This window comes from Coturnix japonica, chromosome 2 (assembly GCF_001577835.2).
Source record: "Coturnix japonica isolate 7356 chromosome 2, Coturnix japonica 2.1, whole genome shotgun sequence".
Lineage (NCBI taxonomy): Eukaryota > Metazoa > Chordata > Aves > Galliformes > Phasianidae > Coturnix > Coturnix japonica.
The window spans coordinates 33803139-33812953 of record NC_029517.1 but is presented as its reverse complement, the minus strand read 5'-3'; the positions used below and the strand labels follow the sequence as shown (position 1 = coordinate 33812953).

Here is a 9815-nt window from a genome sequence, read left to right as displayed (position 1 = left end):
TTCTCCAGACTAAACTATCCCAGGTCTCTCTGCCATTCCTCATAAGGCATGTGCTCCAGACTCTTCATAACTTCACTGCCCTTCTCTGGACGTGCTCCGTGGCCTTGAAGTCTTGTTGCAACTGACCCAAATTTGAACACAGTACTCAATTACCACCTGCGAAGTGAAGAAGGCAGTGTAGTCAACTGCTCCCAGATTCATCCTTTTGACCTTCCAAAGAAATGTGTTTGGTCCTCAGATGTTAAAAGTTGCACAGTTTTGTATGATTCAAAATCCTTTGGAAGACTTTTTAAGTTTGGGTCACACAGGGTGAAATCCTGACCCTTCCAAAGTCAGAGGCAATTCTCCAGTGTTACCCTTCACCCCAAGCTAGAGTGTTAAACTGTTTTCCCTGTCTGGCTTTGTGTGGTTTCTAAAAGCTGATGCTATTTACAGCTCTGGGCATATCCAAAGGAATCTTAACTCCTACAGAAGCTTACAGCTTGCTCAGTGAGATACACTGGGGTGCAGCTCTTCAGCACAGGCAGTCGCGCCATCAGGCTGTTATAGCTAAGGACACTTCTGTTAAGGCCTCTTGATTTAGAGTGTCTGCTACAAGGGCAGATACATCAATCAAAATCTGTGAAGTTGGAGAAACCTGAGCCAAGTTTCTATTTAAAAATGTTTAATTGAAGGATCAATTAAAATTATTATTATTATTTATTTATTTAGCTGTACTGAGATCCTGTCTCTGGCAAGTTTCACCTTTTTTTTTTTTTTTTTTTTTTTTTTTTTTTTTTTGTTCAGTTAAAAACATGGAAATTAAATGCTCAATTATTGTTAGATGTCAAAACAAGAATTAGAAAAATGCAGCTTTGAATTTTATTCTGCATTTATGAATTATTGGTCACTCACATTTAAGCAGAAAATCACTTTACGACTGCTATTTAGGCTGAGAAATATACAGCATGTTTAGGTAGTAACTGATAAAACTTCATGCGTACAGGATGCACAAATTGAAGAGACTGAGTTTTCTGAGGCAGAGAAAAGACCAGGAAGCATGTCCACTGTGATACAGCTGAAAATATAACAGCAGCTCTCAGCATCTCACTTTCAAAACTTCAATATTTTGAAGTAAAGAGAGAGATGGAAAATATTCAATTGTCCATGGAACTCTTTGTTGTTCCATCAGTCTCTTTCAATCAAACCCTAATGAACCAGGTCATTTCATCCACTTGAACCACTATCAGCAGAAGATTGGAGCAATGGGGACACTAGAAAACTCCGTGGGATCTTCCCCCCTCTGTGTCCCTCTCCACATTCCTTTCCTTCTGCTCAATGTATCTGGTGAGGGCAGCTCTCATCAGTGGGTCCTCTCTCCCAGTATTCCCCCCCATCTTGATTTGATGTAGGCATGCAGAATGGCAAGAGTCTCTGCAGTGCCTTTATCCTCTCCCATAGCTGGCTTTCTTCCTACTACTATACTACTGTGATGGCACAAAGCCATAAGGATAGTCCAGAGGATCTGGCTTGCTCTTTATTCTTTTTTCCCTCCCTGATAATTATTTCTCCCATTTGCTTATTCTCGCATTGCATCTGATTACTTTTTTTTTTATGATTCCACTTTGCTTTTGTCTTCAATTTGCTAAATCCTACTCTGCATGTTGACAAATGTAAACTGAAACTCACAGCTATCTCAGTCTCTGAAGTCTCAGCTGTGCCTGAAGACATAGTGATTCAGACATCAGGATTCTTCCTGTTCATTTTGTTTTCCAGCTATTGGCATGTAGAATGAAGTGGAGGAGCAAGGATGGGTTTCTGGAAGGTATCTGCAAGCTGAAGTTTTATTAGATTTTTTTTTTTTTTTTTTTCAGTTAATTGTGTATGTCTTCATCCCTGAAAAAAAGACACCCTGTGTCAAGGAAAACATGATTGAATCCTGAACACCAGGTAAGCTTATTATTTAAATATTGCCTTGACAGAAATCTGTTTAAAGTATTTTCATGGCATTCTAAAGTGAAGTGATTGTGTGGGCACAGAGACAAGTTATTACTAGCTTTATTTGCTCTACAATAACGTAAACCCTCAAATCATTAGAATTTATTCACCTTAATCTTTTCAAGCCATTAGATATAAAAAAAATTTAAGTTGTGAAGCAAACAATTTGATATCTCTTTCACTCTATGCTTATCTAAAAAAGAAAAAAAATCAAAACAAAGCAAAACAAAACAAAAAAAAAACCAAACCAAGAAGAATTTTCAGCTCCTCCTCCTCCCCTTTGCTCAGCAGCAGAACAGATCCTGCTATCATTCAGCTGGAACCAGAAGAAACAAATCAGACAATGACTGTGGCATCAGAGATCCTCTCAGCTCTCAGGCACGGCACTATCCAGGATTGTAAAGAATAAAGATGAAACAGATTAAAGATGGGTGGAGGGAGGTACTAACTTCCTTCCATGTCCTTCATGAAAGCCTGGCTTTTTCTGCAAGATGGGGAATAAATCACTGCTTAGTGCACAGAGGAGAGGTTTATGTGGTTGTGTAGAGCCCAGCTTGATGTAATTGCACAGGTTACATTCTCTGATACTTTCTAGATAGAATCTGTTAACAAGTGAATCCTAGACTAAGTTACTGCTTTAAAAATCTCATCTTGTATGTACTGAAGGGAAAAATCTTTATTTCTGAAGCTATTTTACTGGAGTGAACTGTAACTGAGAGGATTCCCTGGATTGCCTGTAAAAAATCATCACCATATGTAGGAGAAATGTTGATAGATTAGAAAAGTGATGATAGATTAGAAAGTCAGTGTTTTTAGGTGTTTGTTTTAGTTTTTCCCCACAGCCTGTACAATGCCTCCATGTTCCTATTAATTTCTTTTGGTTTAGTAACATCTTAATTCAGAGTATTAGAAGTTGATTTTTCTGATTAAAAAAGGGTAAAAATTCTGAGGATCTCTTGTGGTTCCATAGGGAAAGTTACATCTTTACACAGATAGAACAAACCTTTGGCACTCCTGTTCCATTTCAGTAAAGTTAAGGTTCCAGAAGAATGTGGGCTAATGTCCTACATGATTAATGCATGCTTAAGGAGTAGCCTAGTGCAGCCACCACAGCAAACCAAACCCCATACAGCAGCCTTGTTCAGTCCTTTCAATATGAATGGCCAAATGTATTTCAGAAACCCAAAGGATCACAATCAGTCTGAAGCAGATTGTCTGCTTTGTAGAGAGCAGAGATTGCCCACATGTTCCCCACAGGGGATTCCCCTGGTGAAGTGGAAGTCCCCTGCAGCATTAAGTCTGAGTAGACATATCCTGCACTTTTTTTCCTGAAGATGCTGGCCAGACTGCCTGCTTTAGTCTATACTTGAAAGGAATAAGGGGGAATGTCTGCAGTTTGATAAGCTTAAGTCATCCCTTCTGGTTTATGGCACCTTCTAATGCCAATAAGGCAGCTATTGGTGGCTAAGTTCCAAGGAAAAACAGTAAACTTTTGTCTTGTCCTGAATGGTAACTGCTGTGGGGAATAAAAGGCGGTTATTGTCTTTAGGCCAAGGCAGACTCTGATCAAATCCTGTCTGCTCTTCCCTAAGCAACTCTTGCAGTGAAAAGAAAAAAGAACAGTGAGTGCCCATCTTTTGCTTCAACCTGCAGTAAAGCAGGCAATCAACAAAAGCAGCAGCTTCAGGCAGGGACAGGCACTCGATGATACCATGATGGTTTTGAGGCAGCAGATGAACTCATAGGGAGGCAGGGGGTAGGACCCTATTGAAGCATACACTTGATTTTAAAAAGCTTCAGCACAAGTCTCAGTTCAAAAGAGACAGGGATCTTCTAAGAAAGAGTGCAGCGGAGGGCCACAAAGATGACAGTGGGCCTGGAGCATCTCCCATATAAGAAAAGGCTGAGAGACCTGGGACAGTTCAGCCTGGAGAAGTCTGACAGGAGATCTCATAACTGTTTATTGATACCTGGGGTGTGGGAGTCATGTTGATGAGGGTGGACACACTTCAGTGGCTAGGAGTAGAAGAAGGAGCAATGGACAGAACCTGGAACACAGAAAGCTCCATACTAACGCAAGGAAGAACTTATTTACTGTCAGTGTGATGGAGCACTGGAACAGGCTATGTGGAGAGGCTGTAGTCTCCTTTTCTGGAGACATTCAAGAACCATCTGGACAACTACCTGTGTGACCTGAGTGACTTGCTGTAGAGAACTTGCTTTAGCAAGGGGGTTTAACTTTTCTTCCCGAATATCCTTTCCACAGTTCAGGGCCCTAATCAGTACTAGAGGACTTTTGGTCATTCTTGGGCTCAAATAATCTCTGCCATGCAAAAATAACTCAGACTTTTTCTGTCAGTTGAGACCTGAGCAGATATGAGGTGAGAATGCATCTAAATCTTAGCTTGGCTAATGAAATTCTCAGACGGGATCATATGTTTCAAGTGAAATTGATCTGTACAGCTAGGTATTATTTATACAGTGGAGGTACACAAATATTTGGCTGAGAAGTGTCTATCTTAACCTAGTAATTAGGAAGTTTCAAGGAACCAGCAAGAACAAGATCTTCCACAAATATAGGTACCTATCTCCACTTGGGACTTTTAGGTAGTGGTTTCCTAGATTCGTCTCTTGTAAATAAATGAGCAGAAGACCCTTACACATTTAATCTTCTAGTGGTGAAGGCATCACTGAGAATGTAAGGAATTGAGATTTAATTCTCTCTGCTGACTGAAAGGACAAAACCACTTGTTTATACTCCCTGCAGTGTGTCTTAACCACTATGGCATTTTGTTGCCTTGTTTATTTGTTCTCTCTCATTGCATCTCTTCTTCTACCTAAAAAGTATCTGTGTCTACACTGGATTGGAGCTGCAAATGTGAGAGGCCTAACAAACAGCCTAAAAGTCATTCTGCATCTTTTGATCTTTCACTCTTTTAATATTTAATGATCCCATTCAAATTGAACAGCATTAGCAAAAGAAATTAAGAAGTCTCACATCCCCTTCCCATGTCATGGTCTGCTTTCAAGGCAGCAACCTGAAATTATGTATCCCTTCAGGAAAACAAGTGCTTTGTGCCCATGTCTCTGCCATTCCTGGTGAGAAATTTAACTGCTTCCCAGTGTTGTTTTATTTGTTCTACCAGACCAGTATCTGCAAGTGCTATAGAAAAATCATAATCAGACTTAGAAATAGGAGTCAAATTGCTCTATGTGATAGAGAGTTTGGGCTTCTACTCTCAAAATCAAAGATATCACTTACCTAGAAATAGAAAATACAACAAGGCATCATTATCTGGAAAAACATACTGTAATAACAAAATTCATGTTACTGACTCATACAACTTTAGTTGTCATGTAGTTATGTATAAAGAAATCCTGTTTTTCAGATAAGAACAATTATCTTGAAAAAAAATGCTGTTTGGGAAAAGCAGAAATCAGTCACTCCCAAGAATGCCCACTAATTCAGCTAGCTGATTATATTCCACAATCAGACTGCCAGTGTTTATTACTCCTTTGAAACAATGAAAGATATAATTTGATTTTGGAAGAATTTCAATAATAGCTTTTCATTGCAGCTTGGATCATGCAGTTGTACTGGACCAGAGATCCCTGTTGTGGGGAATACCAGCTAAATGGCTTGTATTGCTACATCTCCCACAAGGTGAAATGCCAGAGAAGATCTGAGCATCATGGCTGCCTCAACATCTGCTCACAATACCCACAAATCTGGATCAGAAATTGGTTGACAATTTAGATTTAATAGTCTAGCCATTACAGGCTTTTAAAATGCATTGATAAGAGCACAAAAGTTAAAGAAGGCAAGTGAAAAGCACACAGGCTTCCCCTCACTATGGTAGGCTAGGATAGGCCTAGAAGCAGATGTACATTTTCTTCATGAAAGTTTACTTCAAACTCCTCTGAAATCAGTGCAAACATTTCTGTTGACATTAATGTAGTTTGGATCAAATCCTAATTGCCACTACAGAAACTTTTTGTCAATGCTATACATTATTTGCCATGTATGTATTTTAATAAAGCATCTCTGAATGTACCATAGGGAGTGTGCTCCTTAAAATGAATGTCTTTTGAAACTGTAAAGGAGTAAGTCCTCTGATAGAAGAATTTAGCTTAGCTTTAGTTCTGAAGAAAGGTTTATTCATGATTTGATTTTGTAGGGAAAATAGAGAACTGTGCAGAAGTCTGTGGTTTTTTGGGGGGACAACTTCACATGAGCATTTTCTTCATTCTGATTCATTAACAGTTAATTCCCTCAAGCACGAGTTTGGTCTGAAAGTCTAAAATGCAAACCAAAATTGACTAAGAAGCATCAAAACCTGAGTGATTTGGTTACATGTACTTTATGTATTTTGGTTGTCAAAGGAGATATACAGGCACATTTGCTCAAAATTGTATCTAGATTTATTCAAAATCTTGTACATGTAATAGTATGCCTTTCTATAAAAATGGACTAAGTTTTAAATTGATACTGAAACCCTAAACCAGTTTTGTTTCATGTGGTTTCAGATTTTGTTGTTTGAGTGTCTTGGAGGAAGAATGTTTGTTTCTGGTAAATCTTGGGAAGTAAAGTCAGGAAATCTAAGATGGCCTGTGCAACTGAGCACATCCTCGGTTTACCATTCACAAAATATTTATAGTAGTCTCCTGGATTTAAAAAAACATTAGCCTTCCTGATATTTGTACAGAATTACAAGTGTTTCAAATCAAGATGCAAATTATTAATGTAGTTCTTGAAAGTATCAGTGAATACTTTCATTTTTCATTGCATAGCTGAAAAGGTGGACTGTGATGTCTTTTTTCTCTCCTAGAATAGAAGGAAACATACATTCGAGATTGCAGATGGCAACTGTATTCTTGGTAACAACAGTAACATGTGGTTTTAAAATTATATGGGAAGACAGAGACACTAAGTAAGCTACATATGATTATTATCACAGTTTCAGACTGAGCTGTAACTTTCTGCTTGGTTGTTATTTTTTGTGGTCTTCTCCACAGGGAGCTCCTTGTAAGCAGATTGACACACATGTAATGGTAGTTCAAAATTCAGTGACTGAAACAATTAATGCCCTCAGCCCTGCTGTCTTCCAGCATCTGCCCTGTGGCAGGGATGGCTGAACAGCTCGTGAATCAGCTCCTGAGCCTTACAGTCTAGCATAAACCAAAATCAATGTTGGTTTACCTTAATAGGCCAATCTGTAAGCCCTGGTGGTTCAGAACTGATTCATGGACTGCTCAGCCCTAATGTTAGGAGGTGGCAACCTCTGGGAGCAGTCTGGTAACCTCTCTGAGGAGTCCTCAGAGAAGAGCAGTCACCACTTCAACCCTTTGGATTTAATTTGCCTCTATTTGCCACAGGCTGTAGATCTTGAATTATCATTTTCCTTCAGTCACCTAAGATCAAGATTAGGACTTGTGTTTCCCACTGCTCATAGCAGTGATAGATTTATAGTTGTGTACCCCAATGTGTTATCCCAAAGGTTACAGCATCTGGTCTTGAATATTGTGGGCAAAGGCAAAATTAATCTACTGACCAAATTTACTATTAACTGATGACAGAAATATTATGGAGGAGATGTATTCCAAAACAACAACCAATATGAAAATATGTTTTTCTTGCCGGACACTTCTCTTCTGCGTAAATGCCTGGCAAGCACCATGTGCATACCTGTCAGCTTTGCCCATAGTACCAAGTACCTCAGTGTTTCTAATGAAGCCTTTTGTGATTTTCTTGTAAATGTTTTGTACCAATCCAATATTTTTTGAGAGATCCTTTTATGTCCAAACCTTGCCTCTGTCACAGCTTGTGTTCTAAATCCTACTGCTCTAGGATCTCATGGTAAGTAGAGCACTCTGTGAGGGCACATGCCTCAATAGGAACTTTCTCTTCTTTTGCTCACAGTCTCTCTGAGATTTTACAGGTACATAAAACACCAGATTGCCTGTTGTCTTCTTCACATGGCTGCCCCAGTAACAAAGCCACAGCCTTGTATCATTCCCCTGTGCTTCCCTGCAAGGCTTTTCACATCATCTTTTGAAGGCAGGGATTGCTTTCATAGCTTTTGCAGTCAATATGGCTGTTACAGGAACTCTACAAAAATCTTGTTTTGCTCATAAAGGGTTGATAGCCCAGGCAAAAAGTGCCTCTCCACAAATAAAATTCTTTATCCCTTCAATGAGCAGATGCTGCAATGTTATACGAGCACTTTTGCTTTCAAACAGTGTTTCTGTTCCCTTTGTATGTGATGCGGTTTCCACAGAAATAAACAGGAGGCATTACTTTCAGAGCAAAAAAAGGTTACTGCATTATTTATTTATTTAGCTAGTAGTAAATAGAATTCAGTGCCTGGAATGAAGTTGTCTTTCACTAATTATCTTGAGAAAATTGATGCAGCTGAGAATTTATATGATTCTATGATTTCAAGATTTAAAATCCTATAAAACAAACAAAACAAAAGAACAACAACAAAAAATCCTCAAGGCCTTTACAGCAATTTTTTTTTCCCATGTGCTAGGGAGAAATCAAGCTATGGTGAGAAATAAGAGCATCTCAAACTCTCATTCTGTTTGACTAACCTTTCCACTTGCCTTTTACACATCCCTCTACATTTGCCATTACTTGTATTTCACCTTTTTTGTCTTGTTTCTACCTTTTACTTTTTCCCTTTTTCTTTGAATATGGCCTTTTTACCTGAACTGCTTGCTATTTTTCCTCCTCCTGGCATCCCTTCCTGTCTCCAGTCCCTCTGTGTTTTTCCCTGTTTTCTCTCTGCACATGTTCTTTTCCTTGACTCTCCCTGGATGATCTTCCCTCCTCCAGTCCAATCTGTTGTATATTTTTTTCCTTCCAGATGTGGTACTGTAAGTGTCTTAGTTCCTCCCTTTACAAACTGTACGTTACAGACCACTTATTGATGATGAACAGGGAGACTGCTAATCAGAGAGAACAGTTCTCATCCAGATACTGTGTTTCTAAAGTACCTTCAAAGACAAGCACATCAAATACCAATCTAGCATTATTTCCCATATAACTGTAGGTGTTGTTATAAGATCACAAGGTGACAGGTATATGCAGTTGTGAGTAAAAGCAGATATTTATTTCTCTTCTGTGAGCTCTGCTCAAATGCCATCACTTTGTTAGAGTTCCTGGAAATCCAAGGCAGTAGTTGAAATTGCAGCCTTCTCTCTTTTCTAATACAATGATGTAAGGCCTCCAAACTCTCAACACATGGCATTTATAACTAGATAGTATTTCTTTTTAGACTGAATGCTTTTAACATATCTGGAAATTTATAGATGAGATTCTAATGTACAGCAGTAGGTATAAGCAGTTTCATCAATGACGAAGTTTAGAAGAGTAAATATTTCTATCTTAACAGCAACATCCAAATATATTAGAAGTACTGTAAGGTGGAGAGTCAGGTTAAAATAAGAATAGTACTGTTAAAAGAGGATCTTTCTTACCTATTGGTGTACCCATGACATTATATCATCGGGTTATTTGGGTAGTGGGCTTGATGTTCACTGATTGGAGCTGTATTGTTCTGAAGGACCAAACTGTCTTACTGTTTCATTACCTTATTGGGCATTGCTCAAGGTAAGAAGAGTCTCTTTTCTTAGGACTGTATCTATTCCCTTCAATACTGGTCAGCAAACTGAACAGGACAGCAATATTAGAGCAATGAAAATAAGGAGAATACTTGTCTCTCGGAGTCTTTTCCACTACCACTCTTTGAGCAATATTTCCGTGTTCTGCCATAACCTGAGCTGTAATTTCACAGCTGTGCACAAATGCTTTGGCAAGTCAGTCAGTCTGAAGA

At 38.8% G+C, this 9815-nt stretch overlaps 1 long non-coding RNA gene across 1 annotated transcript; it reads left to right on the top strand.

Annotated features, from left to right (window-relative positions):
- The first annotated feature begins 783 nt into the window (after positions 1–783).
- LOC116652874 lies at positions 784–6032 on the top strand. The gene is made up of 2 exons (XR_004306052.1): positions 784–1929; positions 2266–6032. It is a non-coding gene; the product is annotated as an uncharacterized LOC116652874 (long non-coding RNA).
- The last annotated feature ends 3783 nt before the right edge of the window (positions 6033–9815 follow it).